Source organism: Macaca fascicularis, chromosome 8 (assembly GCF_037993035.2).
Source record: "Macaca fascicularis isolate 582-1 chromosome 8, T2T-MFA8v1.1".
NCBI lineage: Eukaryota > Metazoa > Chordata > Mammalia > Primates > Cercopithecidae > Macaca > Macaca fascicularis.
In genome coordinates, this window is record NC_088382.1 from 135,613,841 (window position 1) to 135,631,402 (window position 17,562).

A 17,562-nucleotide genomic window follows, 5' to 3' on the forward strand; every position below is an offset into this window, starting at 1 on the left:
ATCCATTCCAGAAGGTTTCAAGAGGTTAGTGGATGAGCCCTTTTGATCATGTAGCATTGATCTTTGAATGTTTTGATGCTCTTGGTAATGCTGCCCAGAGTCTGGGTTACCTCTTCTATCAGAAAATGCATGACCTGAGCATTTCCCCATCCTTTTTTTGTGGTCCAGTCAGGGCTTGTCCAGAGAAAAACAGAACCATGCATAGTCTGCTAGCAATGATGGATCTTCATAGGATTGTAACAAGTCATCAGACTTGAGCTTGCAGTAATTCTTCAGAGCCTGGGGGCCAGCCACAAGGCAACCTAGGGTCTCAAATGGGATCTGGATAGTAAGGCTTTCTCAGTGACTATAAGTAATACAAGAGGAGAAACATTGGAAGGTTACTTTAGGGCTTTATGACTAGATATTGAGAAAAATTGGAAGATTTGAAAATTTAGTAAAAGTGCACAATTTGGGCAAGATAACAGATTCAAGTACAATTTATTAGTAGTTACAAAAACTACTAATTTTTCCATAATGTGAGAGAAAGTCAGTTAAATCTCTACCAGAGAAGAGAGAGTCTGCATAACTATCAGTTACCTGCAGTTTACAAAGTGGCACTAAATAGCTCAAACACAAATTAACAGGATCAGAATCTGATAATCCAGAAAGATGTGCTGTGATTTCCCATGGAAACACAAATTTTCTTTCTACAGTTACTCCTCCTGTTTTGATCAAAGACAATCTCAAAGAAAGATTATTCTTGATCACAAATTAAAGTTGGTCTCGTGAGATTCGGCCTGGTTATTTGCATAGGTGCAGCAAGAGTGGCAATTTACATATAGATCATATTATAGTTGCTTTGCTGGAAGTTTTCATAAAGAATGTCAAATTGGACTTTTCAAAGCCTCTTGAGGATAAGAAGCCAAGCCAACAACTCACATCAGATTACGCATGCAGTACCTATCGATTTGGCAGGCATTCCTTTCTTCATGAAATCCCACAAATATCCTAAGATTCCAGAGCCTGCTGGGAAGTGATATTCCTTGCTCACCTACAAAGCTGCGAACCCTGCAAAACCAGGTTTCAAGCCAGTTTTCACAAGAGGAGCTTTGTAAGCATCGACCCCATAAGGTCAACCTTAGTTCCTAAAAGTGTCTGGTCATATCTGATCAAATAAACGTCATTCTCAAATGTGACATCCAGGCAAAGCCTTGGTTGTATTACCAATGTTTTTGTGCCCTGTTAACAAAGAGGACAGACTCTTATGGAATCTATGCAAATAACCATATTGCCATGAAAATAAGAAGACTCAATGAGAATTTCCAGATTTTGAAAGGGTGAGTCAGGGAAGAAAAGAAAGAAGTTTCATTTCTGTTTACTAGAAATTAGCATAGTCTATGAAATTGTTATGAGTGATGAATAGTTTTAAAAAAAAGAGGACGGGTTTTCTTATGTCCAGAAAATAGAATATTAGTCCAGGCGTGGTGGCTCACATCTGTTATCCCAGCACTTCGGGAGGCCGAGGCGGGTGGATCATGAGGTTGAGAGATTGAGACCAGCCTGGCCAACATGGTGAAACCCTGCCTCTACTAAAAATACAAAAATAGCCGGGTGTAGTGGCACTCCCCTGTAATCCCAGCTACTCGGGAGGCTGAGACAGGAGAATTGCTTGAACCTGGGAGGCAGAGGTTTCAGTGAGCCGAGACCATGCCATTATACTCCAGCCTGGGCAACAGGAGCAAAACTCTGTCTCAAAAAAAAAAAAAAAGAAAAGAAAAGAAAAGAAAAAAATAAAAGAGAAAATAGGAAAATAGTACATTAAAGGAATAGCCCTATTCCAAAAAAGTCCCATAATTATCCATCATCAGTTCATTCACTCCTAAGTAATTAGTTCTTGTCCCACTTGATCACAGATTAGTAGTCTTATGAACCCATCTCTTTTTCAACTAGAGTTCTAGAATTCCTGACTCGGTTCATTGTTTTGGTCCCAAAGTTATTTAAACAACGTAATTAGAAACTTTTACACAAGAGTACCTAGCATAATCCTTTTCCATGTATCTCTGAGTCAGTCCTTTTTGGTTGAAACTAAGTCCTCCATAGATGACAAAAGACTTAAAATTGCCGTGGTTAACATGTTTTTGATAATTTTTGAAAGTAAAAGATCTGATGAAGTTTGCTATAAAAATAATACAATTGGCAGAAAAATTTAATTGTCATTATGGCACTTAAAGTTGCCACAGAAAGTTTCAGAGAAAATATGTGTAAACATAATAATTAATTTTATTTTCTAAAAAGGGTGGATATTACATCAAATTTATGAAAGTGGATGGGCATAATTTTTATAGAGAAAACATTTTCAGATATAACATGATCAACTGGGCGCAGTGGCTCATGCCTGTAATCCCAGCACTTTGGGAGGCCGAGGCAGGTGGATCTCAAGCACAAGGTCAGGAATTGGAGATTAGCCTGGACAACATGGTAAAACCCCGTCTCTACTAAAAATACAAAAATTAGCTGGGTGTGATGGCAGTTGCCTGTAGTCCCAGCGACTTGGGAGGCTGAGGCAGGAGAATCCCTTGAGCCTAGCAGGTGGAGGTTGCAGTGAGGTGAGATCGTGCCACTGCACTCCAGCCTGGGCAACAGAGTGAGACTCCATCTCAAAAAATAAAATAAAATAAAATAAAATAAAAATAAAAGAAATACATGATAATCATGAGACATAATATGTCATGAATATATCAAACATACAGTTAGAGTATATCAAGAATGCATTTAGATTATCAAGCACAGAGATTCAGTATATTTGTATAAGTTTAGGAAAAAAATACTCATATAGAACAAAAATGTATTTTTATAATGTGGACAACTCAGAAGACATAGCTATCTTTATTTATTAAATCAATTATATCAAACTACTCTCAATGGCCAAAGGTTTATCTAAATTTGGTGAACTTGTATTTTTTTTAACATTTTGTTAAACTTTTATAAAAATACTTTTTTCACACTGACGATGTTAGAAATTTGATTATCCTAATTTCAAGGAAGTTCAAGAATACTTATGTAGGCTCTCATTCATCTCTAAGCCAACCCAAAACGAGCTTATTTAAGGTGTATTATAATTTAATGTGGTAATACCATCTGGAGGTAGGAAAATATTACACAAACAAAATGTATGTGCACATGCAGAAACACACATACATAAACATATAGGCAGACATAGCCAACTTACAGCTTTAATTTTTAAATTTTAGCCATGACTTAGGCATAATCACAGAAATGCAAAACTCACTGATTCATATAAAAAAACAGAGTATTGTCTGGGCACAGTGGCTCATGCCTGTAATCTCAGCACTTTGGGAGGCCAAGGCAGTCAGATGATGAAGTCAGAGGATCGAGACCATCCTGGCCAACATGGTGAAACACACTGTCTACTAAAAATACAAAAATTAGCTGGGTATGGTGGCATGCACTTGTGATCCCAGCTACTTTGGAGGCTGCGACAGGAGAATCACTTGAACCTGGGAGGTGGAGATTGCAGTGAGCCGAGATCGTGCCACTGTACACCAGCCTGGTGACACAGCGAGACTCCATCTCAAAAAACAAACAAAGAAACAAAGTATCATCATTGCCTCGCCTTTATATTTTTATAAGGGTAATATTTTTGGTAGATGGGCAAGTTGAAGTAACGTGTTCAATATGAGAACTGAAGCATCTTCCCCAATATTTGTGTAGGAGACCCATAAGCTACCCTTGGCTCTGGTGTATAATTCTAGGGAAGTTGTGGACCCAATTTTAAGGGAGGCATAGAGGAGAGACCAAGCAGTCATCTGGTGTCTTCAGAGTCCACCTGAGTGGTTAAAACATTCAGCCTGTTTCCAGTGAGCCCTTTTAGCCCCAGGCTGTTGCTCTCAGTGCCCCGGGCTCCTCTAGAGCCTCCTATGAAGGGACAGGACTTAAAGCTCAAGTGATTATAAGGAATTGAGGGGCCAGAGTGGAAGAGGAAAGGTCTGGCAGGAGTGGACAGAAAGGTGGAGGAGATAGAGGGTTGAAAGAGGAAGATCCAAGAATTAAAGGGAGCTGAAGGGAACATGGAAGACGGTAGAAAAGAGAGATTGGGGGATAGGTGATGGAAGACACAGGTCACAGGAGGTGTTGCGGAAGGAAGACTGTCTTTGAAAGAAGCAATGGTCACTGAAAAGTTTTTGAGAGAGAGCATTTTTTTTTTCTGCCTCTTTGTACCAAATGCCCACCACCATCAACAAAGCATCTATCGCTTCGATGAGATCTTGGTGGTGCAGGATTCAATAACCCTTTGCAGAATGAGACAATTTAGAAAAATTCTACATTCTCCAAAGAGGCCATTGAAATTTAAGTTGTAAAATATTACCATTTTTTTCTGAAGAAAGTGGGTGGAATTATTACCATAGTAACACAAAGTATACCCCACAGTTGAGGGGTCTGGAGAACAACAGCCAAACTGACGATTTCTCATGATAATGGAAGGGACACCTGCCAGTGCTAGAGGCCTTGGGATTTCAACTCAGTTATGATTCTCAGGAGAGAATGAGGGGCTTTCACCACACTCAAAAAAGGCAGAAGGGAAAGATAGAAAAACAGAAGAAAATGACAAAAATGAGAGAAATATAAGTCAACTTCTCACTGTGCTACAACAGACAGATGTCTGGAACACTGGATTAGAAATCATGACTTACCACTGTGGATCCTGATTTCCCCAGTCACGGAGAGGCACAAGGAGTCCAATAAGGCAGCACTGGGTGAAGAAAGCAGGAGCCAGGGGCAATGGGCATTTTGCCCAAGTCGTGGCATCATTATTGTCAAAGAAAAGAAGCTTAATCTGGACATTAGTCTAGAAAAACTTTCTGAAGAAGGGGAGTATTGCAATAAGAGTGGGGCAACAGCATAACAGAAAGATGCTCAAATCCTAATTCAGAGAAGGGATGAGTGAGCAAAGTTTTTAAGATACTTGTGGGAAGTTGAGGGGAAATTAACAAAACCCTGCTTAAATCTGGGGGGAGGGGAGGGAATTCTTAAAACTTAACAAACATCCTCAAACATTATATGAATAGGAGAATTGAGACAGGAAATGTTGGTTTGTGGTCAGGCACATGGGGCTGGGTCTGCACCCAAAATGGAGCAAGCAAGTTAAAGTGAGAAATTCACATAAAGCAGAGGGCCTGTTAGTCCTGTGCAAAACAGCCAAAAGTTGTTTCAGCTAACAATCAAGCACAGTCTTCCTAGCCTCCTCAGTGCCCAAAATTGCCCTTGAGATTTCCCAGAGGATCTCTGAAAGTTGCAAAGATGTGTTCTTTTACTGTGGGAAAAGATGAGAGTTGGAAATAGGATGATTTGATATGTTATCATTGATAAGATGTCTAGGAAGTATTGTCCAATCAGAAGAGATGCTTAGATTTGCACAGGTTAAATTTGTATGGGTAAAATGTTATTACCATAAACATGTTTAAAACTGTATTCTACATAAGAAGTTTCTGGAGAATTGTGAAATTGTGTGTTTTTTTTTTTCTTTACACTTTTAAGATTACAGTGTTAAATGTTTATCAAGTTACATTTCTACAGCTAGCAGGATAACAAATGTGTTACTGGCACTCAGACCTCATCCAAGGGAACGTTTACTGGGAATTCCCAAGTACACCACAAGCCAAATAACTTCCAGCATTTCCCATCTTTGTACTTTCTTCATTCCCATCTTTGCCCAAGTCATCTGGTTTTTCATGGACCACCATTGTGTGGCCAATGATGGAGTGGCCTCCTGACAGTGAGATCACAGAATGTTCAATAGACACATTGCCGCACCATCTTTTCCAGCAGTCACATTGCCCAGGTGTTCAACATGCCTCTCTTGATCCTTTGGTCCACCATGTTTTGGAGATAGAGGATTAAAGTGAGGACCGGCACTAGTACAGCCTTGTATATTATTTGCAAACTGATGAGCATGGAATCTGCTGTCCTTCAGGCAATCCTGTAATGTGTCCCAACACCACAACTTGTCCATTTTCCTTCTGCTTGAAATGGATAATTCTCTGTACCAGGCCTTCGCCCTTCAACATGCACTGATGGGGCCACCCTCCTGTCTGAGTTCTGAGGATTGCCAGGGAAACAGGAAATGCTGTAAGAGATGACAACACAAACCCCAGAATTGTTAATGTTTTCACTGTCCATGATATATTTCTATTTATCGGACTCCTGGTGTTGCTTTGCTTGATGTTAGATAAAAACAGTATAGTGTTATCAGTCATAATTCATTATATTTTCAAAATGTAACTTGGTTAAAACTTTACTTCTTTTACTTGGAACCAATATATGCTAGGCTGGTAGTTTTACACTGGGGATTCACTTCACTTATCTTTGCATTTTTATTAATACTCTAATGTTCTGAATCTACTTCAGATTTACTGACTCTACTTGATAACTGATATATTTTTAGTAAATTCTAATGAAGTGCTAGGTATTTGCGGCATCTAATGTTTCAGTATTTTTATGTTATATATGAAAATGTTTTCTTTGTAAGGTTATATATAAGCATTTTTATAAATTAGATATAACCTCTTTGAAAATATTGCTAATACATTGTATTTATAGATATTTTGTCTAAAATGTTTTTTGGATTGAATTTATTTTATTTTGTACAACAGAAACAACCAGATGTGTTTGTCAATTGTGTTATTCTTATAATGAACTCTATTCAGATTATTCACTTTTGAAAATTATCAATAGGCCAGGCGCGGTGGCTCACGCCTGTAATCCCAGCACTTAGGGAAGCCGAGGTGGGCGGATCACGAGGTCAGGAGATCGAGACCATCCTGGCTAACACCGTGAAACCTCGTCTCTACTAAAAATACAAAAACTTAGCCGGGCCTGGTGGCAGGCGCCTGTAGTCCCAGCTACTCGGGAGGCCGAGGCAGGAGAATGGCGTGAACCCGGGAGGCGGAGCTTGCAGTGAGCTGAGATCGCGCCACTGCACTCCAGCCTGGGCGATAGAGCAAGATTCCGTCTCAAAAAAAAAAAAATAAATAAAAATAAAATAAAGAAAGAAAATTATCAATAATATGTACATGATAGCCATTTTTAGACTTTTGTCATTTACTGATAGTTTTGTTTGTTCTGTTTTACACTGATGTTTCCATAAAATCCTTGCAATCAATTATAGGCTAAGGTTTTCTATCTTCAGCAAAAAAGAACAATCTTAGAGTCTGGTGGAAAAGGATCATGCCATACACTCTGGGGAACAGATTTCTGATGGCATTTTTCAAATGACTATGAAACCATACCATTGGACTGAGTCAGGAGTTGCAGACTTCTAATTGAGAAGCGGATGCATTCATGAAACAAGTAACACAAGATCAGGTGGAAGAAAAGTTAATTTTATAGAACTGAATGAGCAGATGGTTATGATTTTTATTTGAAATATTGTTGATGTTTTATTGTTCTATTTTCTGGAAATAACAATTTCTTTTCTTTTTCTCTTAAGCTATCACTCAAACAATTTTATAAACTATGCTAATTTCTTGTAAACAGAAATGAAACTTCTTTCTTTTCTTCCCTGACTCATCCATTCACAATTTGGAAACTCTCATTGAATCTTCATGGTTATTTGCATAGATTCCATAAGAGTCTGTCCTCTTTGTTAACAGGGCACAAAAACATTGGTAATACAACCAAGGCTTTGCCTGGATGTCACATTTGAGAATGACATTTATTTGATCAGATATGACCAGACACTTTTAGGAACTAAGGTTGACCTTATGGGGCCAATGCTTACAAAGCTCCTCTTGTGAAAACTGGCTTGAAACCTGGTTTTGCAGGGTTCGCAGCTTTGTAGGTGAGCAAGGAATATCACTTCCCAGCAGGCTCTGGAATCTTAGGATATTTGTGGGATTTCATGAAGAAAGGAATGCCTGCCAAATCGATAGGTACTGCATGCGTAATCTGATGTGAGTTGTTGGCTTGGCTTCTTATCCTCAAGAGGCTTTGAAAAGTCCAATTTGACATTCTTTATGAAAACTTCCAGCAAAGCAACTATAATATGATCTATATGTAAATTGCCACTCTTGCTGCACCTATGCAAATAACCAGGCCGAATCTCATGAGACCAACTTTAATTTGTGATCAAGAATAATCTTTCTTTGAGATTGTCTTTGATCAAAACAGGAGGAGTAACTGTAGAAAGAAAATTTGTGTTTCCATGGGAAATCACAGCACATCTTTCTGGATTATCAGATTCTGATCCTGTTAATTTGTGTTTGAGCTATTTAGTGCCACTTTGTAAACTGCTAGTAACTCATCAATATGCAAACTTTGTAGCCAAGCTTTCTCTATCATTGTGGAAACTTCAGCTTGGTATTTACCTTGCACAGATTGTTAACCTGGCACAGATTGTCAACCTTTACTAAATTTTCAATTATTCCAGTTTCCTTCAGCATCTGGCTACAAACTAACAGCCTTAAAAACGATTCTATTTTTATTTCTTCCTCTAAACTTGTAGTCACTGAGAACTAAAATCTGACTGCCTAGATACTTATTAGGACTCTAGGTTGCCCTGTTGCTGGTCTTTATCCCCTAGGATTTGAAGAATCACTGCAAGTTCAAGTCTGAGGATTTGTTATAAGCCTAGAAGAACTTATTACCATTCCAGCTAAACATTCATGGTCCAACTATCTCTTTGGATAAGCCACTTTTTGGACTGCTTAGAAAGTTTGGCAAAATGCTCAGGTCATGCACGCCCTTATTGGAGAAGTAACCAACACTGTGGACATCATTACCAATATGATCAACATCTTGTCTTCAAAAACTCAGTAAGTGGTGGGAAAGTGAATATACAATTGCCAAGCCATACGTAAAAATACAACTTTGACTATAACTTCTGTAACAACCAGTCTATGAAGCCCAACCACAACCTCTTCAACATCAGTAAGGACCTGGTCAATAATTGCCAGATTCCCTTTTGCTTGTATTTCTAACTTAGAACCAATCATAGGAAGCCAAATATGCACTCCTAACAAATCACATAGGATGATCCACTTCTAATTAGCCTGTTTCTAATTTCCCCATGCCAACAGCCTCCAATTAGGCATACCTAATACCTTCCCTTTTTCCACTGTACAGCTTTCCTATCACTTTACCTGCATTTTAGTCTCTGCCAAACATAAATGATTGGTGACTCTTTTGTTTATCAAACTCTGAATAAATAACATTTGTTCTCATTTGAGTGATTTTTATTTATTTCACAGTTTTCTTTGAAATTCCATCAAGATAAGATCTGCTCTGCCTATCACCACAGACCCTAGCCTTCAACTGGGGCAGAACCCCTTGTGCCTTATTGTTTGCCACTTATCAAGTCCACAGTGATGTTGTCGAGTCAGCACCAGGTCTGAACTCCACTCTCTTTGTGGTGAGTTCTTTGACTATTTATTCTGTGTTTGATTCCCTGGTTTTGTTATTCCTTACCATTTGTTTGCATTTTTGGCAAAACCAAGCCCTTCTTTTCATCCCTTTTTTGCCCTCATTTGTGTTACTCTTTTGTGTTATGCTCCCTAAAAGTGTAGTTTGTCATAAGGAGAATCACAGGGTAGAACACTGGCATGGGTCTTTTAAGACTATTGTTAGTGCTAGTTTCAGAGACCAGTGAGTTTTAGTTCCTAACTCAACTACCATCTTGTCATCCATTCTGCCTAACAACATTTGCTTCACTGTTGTGGATCTTTGTTTGGCCTTTCTTGAGTGTGCCTGTAGACTGTAGATCAGGATATACCCTTTTGCCTTCCTCTGGGTAGAACAACAATATACCTAGACATTCATACCTCAGTGGTTCACTGAAGCCCCCTCCTATTTTCCCCAGATCCTCAATCCAAATTTACATGATTCATAAATTTCTTTTGTGATTCTTTTCTGATACAATATGTAGATGATCTCTTACTTTGTTCACTAAACAAGGAGACCTATAAAAAGGATTCCACTTAATTGCTCTCAGCCCTAGCAGAAAAATAACATAATATTTCGAAGATATATTATAAATTTTCCAGAGCACAGCCCATTATTTGTGGCATGACCCATTTAAGGAAGAAAAAGCATTATCTCCTTTTAGATTATCAAAACTCTTTCTAGACCCTTTTCAAGGTGGCAACAGAGAGCTCCTCTAGATATGACTAGATATTGCAGACAATGGGGACCAATTTTTTTCTGTGATTGCAATATCTCTTTACAAATTGGCTAAATCCCGGTCTCTGATGTGGGAGCTCAAACATGAGCAGGTGTTCTGTAATCTGAAGACAGCCCTTCAACAGCCTCCTTCCTTAGTCATCCCTAACTATTATATAAAAAGTCATTCCATTAATTTGTGCATGAGTGTTATGGACATGCCCTTAGGGTTTTAGCTTAGTTTCATGGGATTCATGAAAATCCTATTTATCACCATAGCCTCAATTTTGACTCAGCTGTGGTGGCTTATCCTTCTTGACTTAAGACAACAGGTAACAGCTACAAAACTTTTCAATGCTTGTGCTAAACTAGTTCTAGGCTCTCTGCTTGACCTCATGGTTCCTCATGCAGCACAGACATTACTATTGACTGAGTATATGTAACACTTTTTAGCCAATTTACTAGCATCTAATACTCTATCTTTCTCTCACATTACTATTTATCACTCCGACACACTGAGTCCTACTGCTCTCCTGCCCCACCTGAAATAAGTGCAACATCATGATTGTCTAATTTCGGTTAGGGAACTTTATTTGCCTCACTCCGATACATTAAAGATCCTCCTGGGAAACCTGATCTAATTGGTGAATCATATCACAAAACTGAAACTAGAAGTTAGTAAACAGGATGTGCCATCAATAATTTAAGAAGATAGGTTTTAGAATATAGTCCTCTACTAGAATTAAAATCATCCCATATTGCAGAACTTCTTACACTTACTAGTGTTTGTCAACTAGCTAAATTCCAGAGAGAAAATAAATAGATAGATGGATAGATGGATAGATAGCAGATAATGCTTTTGGAGTAGTACATGACTTTGGTATGCTTTCATGACAAGGGGGTTTCTTATCTCTGCTTGGACCTTTCTAAAAATGGACAATAAGTGAAGTAACTTTTACATGCACTCCTACTACCTACAGAGATGACTATAAATGTTGGAACTTATGGAAAGAGAGACCACTTAAAGGAAATACTCAAGCAGATCATTATGCTCAACAAGCTAAACCCTCAAAGGATAAATCTCTGGTGAAACTGTGAAAACGAAGAGTGGAAAAATTCTAGTTGTACTCTTCATTGATATAATCTCTGAAATGCTCAAGGTGGTTGCTTATGGCACCAGATCATTTCAAGTGGATATTAACTAAATTTCTTCATGAAACTACTCATCATGGAATATAAAAATCGGTTAGTATTTTTAATCACCATTAGTGAGAAAACTTTAAAAAGAAGCTGAGGCTATTTTCAGGTTATGTGTCACCTGTCAGCAACATAATCCTGGAAAAAATTATAAAGATTAAACATGGCCAGGACCCAATGTCTCACTCTGAATATCTTCAAACGAATTTTATCCAGTTTACAACCTCTGTGAGATTTAAATTGTTTTAGTTTTTGTATATCTATTTTCAGGAGAGGCTATAGCATGTCCTTGCTAAAAAGCTATAATCCTTATAGACACCAAAAAAGCTGCTGGATTTTGTGTTTTCAAACTGGGACAGCCCAAATTTTGTATCAAGTGATTGAGCCCTCCCTTAACAAAAACCATTATAAAAGAACTCTGTAAAACAATATTTCTTACTCAAAAAACAATACTGTCTTTACCACCCACAATCTTCTAGAAAGGTTGAATAGACTAACTACATTTTAAAATTAAAATTACAAAACTTTTTAAAACCTTTAAGCTCCCTAGGCCAAAGATACTCCCCCTAGCTCTCACGGCCATACAGACCACTCACTCAGGAGCACATTGGTTATCTCCCTATGAATTGGTAACCGGAAGGCCTATGCATTTAGGGATTTTACGTCTGTTGCTAGACTTCCTACTGCATGGTGGCATGGCAAAATATTGTAAGCGGCTCACGTACTATACTCTGTCCTATCTAAAGGATTAAGGATACCCTTGCAGAACGTTTTCCTAAAGTACATTTTTTTCTGATCTTCGAACAGTATACTTCATCTATTGGAAGAGGCATCAGAGGAAAACTTCTCTTGTTCTCATTGGAAGATACCTTGTCAGGTATTGTCAACAACAAAAACAGTAGTGAGTCAATGTTTGGTGATTCAGATTTTTGTACAATTGGAAGACTACTCTAACAGGGACTTCAATATGAGGATGCTCGGTGATCCTGTAGATACAGCTGATCTTTGAAAGCAATGACTGACCCAACACCTTTGGAACAAGCAGATGATTTCAGACAGTGGACAGATTCTGCTCAAGATGCTGGAACCAAGACCTCTTTCTAATTTCTGTTTTGTTTATCTACTTGCTCATAATCATTTTTGTTCTTATTTTCTATAGACCATTGCTTGTCATCTACTCATAATAGACCTTTCCTCTTTATTATAATTGTTAGGTCACAAGATACTGATCCTAATGTTGTTCCTAGTTTATCCCAAACAGTAATCACTGCTCTTAGTCATACTGATGGCTAGACATTTTATTCATCTCCTGATCCTATTACAAAAGCCTCTGCCTTATCAAATAAGACCATAAGAAATTATAGTTGACAGTTTTTCTACTTGCACCTTCATGGAAAAACGATCTTAAACAAATCAGTCTGTGACTTTACTAATATCCACCTTTCCTAGAAAAAAAACTCAATTGTTATAATCTATTGATCAGATACTATGTAATTCTAATTTTAAATTCAACAACTTTCTGAGGGCAATGGGCTAAATACTTGCCATCTGAAAGAGACAAATAGAAATCCAAATATGTAACCTCTCTGGTTAGCTGGTAATTTCACACCAGTGCTGCTTGTATCAAAAGATTTTTTTTCCACCAACCTCTTGCAACCCACTCAATCCACTCGACTTGTCGCCCTCAGGGTGTGACTCCTGGCTATTTGCTTTAATTCAATCTTCTACATTAACATTTCTCTTTTTCATTTCAGGAATGCTTGTTTAAGACACTTGCACTTCAGGATTCTAAAATAATTGACCTTTTCTAACACTTCTCATCAGATGGTTCAATTTATTTTACAGGAGGAACACCAACAAAAGCCCTGGAGAGACTATTTATTAGATCCTGCTTCATCCCACTCGGGAAGTTTATATTGTCTTTTATTTGCTCAGCAATCTATTATATTTGTTCATCTTGGACAAAAGAAGAGCCTGACACTGTGGAACTTTACCTGAGCTCTGTGTTCCTGGAAAACAGTGACACTGATGATTAAGAAATCCCTCCATCATTTGTGTTCCTGAGAAAGACTTACTTCAGTGAAAACATCCTGCTTCATACGACTTAGATAAGTCTTCCTGTCTACTTTTCCTCATGACTCCAGTAAGATTCATGTCTACAGGTGTTTGTGGACAACTGATTTTTGATGAAGGTGCCAAGATCATTCAAGGGGGAAAGTAGTCTTTTAAACAAATGGTTCTGGGGAAACTGAATAGCCAAAAGCAAAATAATTAAGTTGAATTCTTACTTTACAATATCTTTTTGAAAAATTCAAAATGGACTGAAGATCTAAATATAAGAACTCAAACTATAAAAACTTAGAAGAAAATATAGGAGTAAATTTTCATGACCTTAGATGTGATAATAGATTTTTAGATATGACACCAAAAGCACAAGCAGCAAAATAAAAATCTAGCAATCGAGCTTTATCAAAATTAAAAACTTTTGTGCTTCAAAGAATATTATCAAGAAAGTCAAAAGACAACCAACAGACTATAGAGATACTTGCAAGACATATATCTGATAAGGAATTTGTATGTAGAATATACAAGGAACTCCTCAAATCAATAATAAAAAAAGACAAATAACCTAATTTTATCAGTGATAAATAATTTAAAGACACATTCTTTCAAGAGAGATAAATAAATGGCCAACACATATATAAAAAGATGCATGGCATCACTACTCATCAAGTAAATACAAATCCAAACCACAATGAGATAAAGTAGTATACCCACAATACCCCCAAGGACAGTTAGAATCAAAACATCAGATAATAATATGAGTTGACAAGAAGGTGGAGAAATTTGAATCCTCATAGACTGTTGCTGGAAATGTAAAATAGTGCAAGAACTTTGGAAAACAATCTGGCAGTTTCCTCAAATGATAAGACATATATTTACCCTAAGACTCAGAAATTTCCCACCTATGTATATAGTCAAGAGAAATAAAAACACAAAATGTAAACAAATGTTTACAGCTCTAATATTCAATACTCATAAAAGCTAAAAGTTGAAATCAACCCGCATGCATATCAACTGATGAGTGAATAAACAAAATGTGATATATTTATATAGTAGAATATTATTTGCCCATAAAAGAAATCAGGTAGTTATACATGCTATAACATGAATGAACCTTGATTACATTATGTTAAGTGAAGATGCCAATCACAAAAGGCCATGTATTTTATGACCTATTTATATAAAATGTCCAGAATAAGCAACCTATAGATTTCATCATCTATAGGTATAGAAAGTAGGTTAATAATTGCGTAGAGATGGGAAGGATTAGTGGGTAGTGTGGGAAATGATAGCTAAACGGTAATTTTTTTGAGGTAAAAAAATTTTCTAAAACTGTGATGATAGATTCAAAATATATGAATATACTAAAAGCCACAGTATTATATACTTTAAATGCATGAATTGTATGGTATGTGAATTGTATCTCAATATACTTGTTAAAAAAAAAAGAAAACAAATGACCCATGTTTGCAGGTGTTAAGCTTTTTGATTGCCTGCTTTCTGAATACAGTAAATTTGAACCGTTTTCAAGCTATCTTTGTCCTTTTTAATTCAAACTGCCAGTATTTTTACTGATGAAAATTCTCTTAAAAGCTCTGTGAATTTTCCATGAATCTGATAGGCGACTTTCCCTATGCCTCAAAAAACATATCCATAATTATTTTTTAAGTAAAGCCTCCATCTACTTCTGTTGTCTGTGAAAATGCAAAGATCATTAGAAGTCCTTTTTGTCTGAGAGGGTCTACCAGGCACAGTCTTCAATGTCTAAAGTCTTAATAAAGGGTTTTGTAGTTATCCATTGCTATGTAATGAATCATTTCAAAGCTTAGTGAATTAAAGCAATCATTATTTTAAAAAAATTATAATCATTTTATGGGTCAATTAGGAGAGTCTTGTACAGATTTTTCCTGGATTCACTCATGTGATTCATTATAGCTGGAGATTTGACTAGACTGGCAGGTACAAGATGACCTTTCTGGCCACTGATTCTGTTCTTTGGCTGGGATAGCATGGTTTTTCTCCACATGGCCTGTCATCTTTCAGTAGGTGAATTAAGATTATTTTCATGACTGACTCAGGGAAGTGTTACAAGAGAACAAAATCAGAAAATGCAAAGCCTCCTAAACCTAACCTCAAAAGTTGCATTTTCAAGGGGGCCAGCCAAGATGGCCAACTAGAAGCAGCAGCGATCAGAAGCTCCATCAAAAAGAACCATAAGAGCACACGAATTCTGCATTAGCAATTGAGGCATCCATGTTCTGCCATCAGAACTGACTAGGTGGCTGGTGTGACCCACGGAGAGGAAGGAAGAGCAGTGTGGTGCAGCGGCCCACCTGAGAGCCACATGAGGCAGGGGAGCCCCCATCCCCAAGCCAAGGGAGGTGGTGAGTGAGCGTGCTACTCAGCCTGGGAAAACGTGCTTTTTCCGTGGAACTGTGCAACCCATGGATCGGAAGATCCCACTCGTGAGCCCACACCACCCGGGCCTAGGGTCCCAACCATGAAGCCCTGCAGATTCCCAATAGCCACGGATATAGAATCTGCTTAAGCCTTCCAAGCTCCCATGGGGAGGGGTGACCAGCACCACAGCTGCAGCTGCCTGCTGCCTAAGCTGTTTGAGCTCCTTGCGGGAGGGGTGACAGCCAACACTGGGACTGATAGTCTCCTAATACACTAAGCTCCCAGGGTGGGGAAAGGCAGCAGTCATCTCTATAGCTCCAGTCTGCACTTTTCCCCTGCTGGAGCTGGGAAGGCTGGATGACTTGGTCGCAAGAGGTATCCCCCACAGCCCAACACATTGGCTGTGACATACTGCAGACAGAGTGCCTCTTCAGGCCTGACCTTGACCCATTTCTCCTCACCAGGTGGGGCCTCCCAAGAGGAACTCAAACAACTCCAGCCAGGGGCTCACGACCTCCCTGGGCCTGAGCCCCTAGTGGGAGGGGTGGCTGTGGTCTCTGCAGACTAGCAGACTTAGTCTTTTCTCCTGCTAGTTATGAGGAATCCAAGCAACCCAGATGAATGGGTTTCTCCCCAGTAAAGCACATCCCCTCTCCCAAGGGATAGTCAAAGTGCTTCATTAAACAGGTCCTGCTCCCTGTGCCACCCAACTAGGTGAGACCCTCCAACAGGGGTTGTCAGACAACCTATACAGAAGCATTCCTACTGGCATCAGATTGGTGCCCTTCGAGGTCAGAGATCCCAGAGGATGGAGCACGCATCCATCTATACTGTTCTCCAGCCTCCTCAAGTTACATTTCCAGGAGCAGCAATGAATGAGATGAATAGGGCCTGAAGTGAATCCCCAGCAAACTTCTGTAGCCCTACAGAAAAGGGACATGACAGTTGCAAGAGAAACAAACAGAAAGCAGTAACAATAGCATCAACAGCAAAAAAAGTTCCCACAAAAACCCCATCCAAAGGTCAGCAGCCTCAAAGATTGATACAGACAAATTCATGAAGATGAGAAAGAATCATTGAAAAAACACTGAAAACCCAAAAGGCCAGAATCTCTTTTCTCCTCCAAATGATCACAAAGTCTCTCCAGCAAGGGTGCAGAACTGGACGGAGGATGAGATGGACGAATTGACAGAAGTAGGCTTCAGAAAGTGGGTAACAACAAACTCCACTGAGCTAAAGGAACATGTTCTAACCCAATGCAAAGCAACTAAGAACCTTGATAAAAGGAACTGCTAGCTAGAATAACCAGTTTATAGAGGAACAGAAATGACCTGATGGAGCTGAAAAAAAAACAACACAAGAGCTTCATGAAGCATACGCAAGTATCAATACCCAAATTGACCAATGAGAAGAAGGGATATCAGAGTTTGAAGACCGTCTTGCTGAGATAAGGTATGCAGTCAAGATTAGAGAAAAAAGAATGAAAAAGAATGAACAAAACCTCTAAGAAATATGGGACTATTTAAAAAGATTGAACCTATGATTGATTGGAGTACCTGAAAGAGATGGGGAGAATGGAACCAAGTTGGAAAACACACTTCAGGATATCATCCAGAACTTCCCCAACCTAGCAAGACAGGCCAACATTCAAATTCAGGAAACACGGAGAATACCACTGAGGTACTCCACGAGAGGATCAACCCCAAGAAACATAATCATCAGATTCTCCAAGGTCAAAATGAAGGA

At 38.5% G+C, this 17,562-nt stretch overlaps 2 long non-coding RNA genes and 1 pseudogene across 4 annotated transcripts in view; 1 reads left to right on the forward strand and 2 right to left on the reverse strand.

The window, feature by feature from the left end:
• LOC102122467 (uncharacterized) overlaps positions 1–4,931 on the reverse strand; it is a 44,516-nt gene extending 39,585 nt beyond the window's left edge. For all 3 annotated transcript variants that reach the window (XR_010577484.2, XR_012416948.1, XR_010577485.2), the window contains exon 1: positions 4,695–4,931. This is a non-coding gene — a long non-coding RNA (uncharacterized lncRNA). The remainder of the gene's footprint in view (positions 1–4,694) is intronic.
• A 581-nt stretch (positions 4,932–5,512) lies between these two features.
• LOC102123468 (superoxide dismutase [Cu-Zn]-like) lies at positions 5,513–6,083 on the reverse strand (annotated as a pseudogene).
• A 2,374-nt stretch (positions 6,084–8,457) lies between these two features.
• Positions 8,458–13,985, forward strand: LOC107130690 (uncharacterized). Its single transcript, XR_001493148.4, has 5 exons — positions 8,458–8,813; positions 9,249–9,409; positions 11,136–11,400; positions 12,160–12,229; positions 13,198–13,985. It is a non-coding gene; the product is annotated as an uncharacterized lncRNA (long non-coding RNA).
• The last annotated feature ends 3,577 nt before the right edge of the window (positions 13,986–17,562 follow it).